This window comes from Galeopterus variegatus, unplaced genomic scaffold (assembly GCF_000696425.1).
Source record: "Galeopterus variegatus unplaced genomic scaffold, G_variegatus-3.0.2 Scaffold5191, whole genome shotgun sequence".
Classification (NCBI taxonomy): Eukaryota; Metazoa; Chordata; class Mammalia; order Dermoptera; family Cynocephalidae; genus Galeopterus; species Galeopterus variegatus.
This window is the reverse complement of record NW_007731302.1, coordinates 26,373-28,287: the sequence shown is the minus strand read 5'-3', so window position 1 is coordinate 28,287 and position 1,915 is coordinate 26,373. Positions and strand designations below refer to the sequence as shown.

The window sequence follows — 1,915 nt, the reverse complement described above, 5'->3', positions numbered from 1 at the left end:
TACAGCAGAGGGCCCCATGGGCCCTGGAATGGGAGTCTGTGGGCTTCTGCAGGGGCTTCAGCATCTGCGTCAGAGCTGGGGCAGGAGCCTCGGAACTTCAGAAGGCAAAGCAGAGGACAGGCAACGGATCCCCATCACCAAGCTGGGCCTGGTCAGGGACATGAAGATCAAGTCCCCGGAGGAGATCTGTCACTTCTCCCTGCCCATCAAGGAGTCTGAGATCACTGACTTCTTCTTGGGGGCATCGCTCAAGGATGAAGTTTTATAGATTATGCCAGTGCAAAAGCAGACCTGTGCTGGCCAATGGACCAGGTTCAAGGTGTTTGTCTCCACTAAGGACTACAATGGTCATGTTGGACTCCAAGGAGGTAACCATCACCATTTGGGTGGCCATTGTCTTGGCCAAACTCTTTACTGTCCCCATATGGAAAGGCAACTGGGGGAGCAAAACTGGCAAGCTCCACAGTGTCCTTTGCTAGGGGACAGGCTGCTGTGGCTCTGTGCTAGTGGCTTCAGTACTGCCCCAGAGGCACTGGTATTGTCTTGCCCTTGTACTTGAGAAGCTGCTGCTGATGGCTGCACTGGTGCCTTGGGCAACTTTGCCAAGGCCATCTTTGATAACATCTCCAAGACCTATAGCTATCTGACCCCTGACCTCTGGAAAAAACTATGTTCACCAAGTCTCCCTATCAGGAGTTCACTGGCCATCTTGTAAAAACCCACACCAGAGTCTCTGTGCAGAGGACCCAGGCTCCAGCTGTGGCTATGACATAGGGTTTTTATACAAAAAGTAAATAAATAAATAAAGTGAATTAATTAAGCCTGTAAAAAAAAGTTAGCAAAGTTGAAGATAGGTCAATAGAAATTATGAAGCTGAAATGCAAAGAAAAAAAAACAATGAAAAAACTGTGAGATGATGTCAAATGGCGTAACATACACATAATTAGAATACTGTAAGGAAGAGAGAACAGAGTAGAAGTATTTGAAATGACAACTGCTGACAATTTTCCAAAATTAATGACAGATATCAATTCACAAATCCAGGAAGCTCAGAGAACACCAAGCAGAATAAATTCCCCCCCCCCCCCCATCTAGGTGTATCATATCAAACTGCAAAAAGTTAAGGACCAAAAGAAAATCTTGAAGGATGCTGCAGGAAATCAACCATATACCTATAGAGAAACAAAGATAAAATTTATAGCAGACTTCTCATCAGAAACCATGCAAGAAAAAAGGGAGCGCGGTACAATTTGTAAAGTGTTGTAAGAAACAAAACAAAACAAAACTAAGAATTCTATATCCAACAATATTATTGTTCAAAAATGAAATAGAAATAAAGACTTTCTCAGACAAACAAAAGTTAAGGGAATTCATTACCTGCAAATCTGCCCTATAAGAGTTGTTTTAAATAGTTCTCAGGCAAGAGAAAAATCATATAGGTCAATAAATTGGATCTGCATAAAGAAAGTATAGAGGAGGAAAAACTTTTCCTCTACCTTCTTATTTTCTGTAAATTTTTCCAACAAGAGGAAAAAAACCCAGTTTTATTTACATGTGCAATGTGTATACATGGGGGAGAACTTAGTGATAAGTACCTCAAAGGGATGTTTAGAATTTGGGGTTTATAGGCCACCTTAATAGGAAAAGGGGAGGAAGAAGAAAGGCACTTATGGGAACATAAATATTTGGAAAAAAAAAAAAAGAATTTCAGAAGAACAAACAGGAAATAAGAAAGTTTGTAATAATGTTTGTCTATACAGGTGTAAGTGGTCTTTCTATCCTTCCAGGGCATAAAACTCCCCTGGAGAAGGAATTTGGGGTAGGTTTTATTCATGTTCTCCCATTTGGGAGTAAATCTGCCCTGAAGAGGAATTTAGATCAGCTTTGTTTCCCAGAAGTTGCTGCTTTTAGTCAA

At 41.4% G+C, this 1,915-nt stretch overlaps 1 pseudogene; it reads left to right on the top strand.

Moving 5' to 3' along the window:
• Window positions 1–16: 16 nt before the first annotated feature.
• LOC103604503 lies at window positions 17–774 on the top strand (annotated as a pseudogene).
• The last annotated feature ends 1,141 nt before the right edge of the window (window positions 775–1,915 follow it).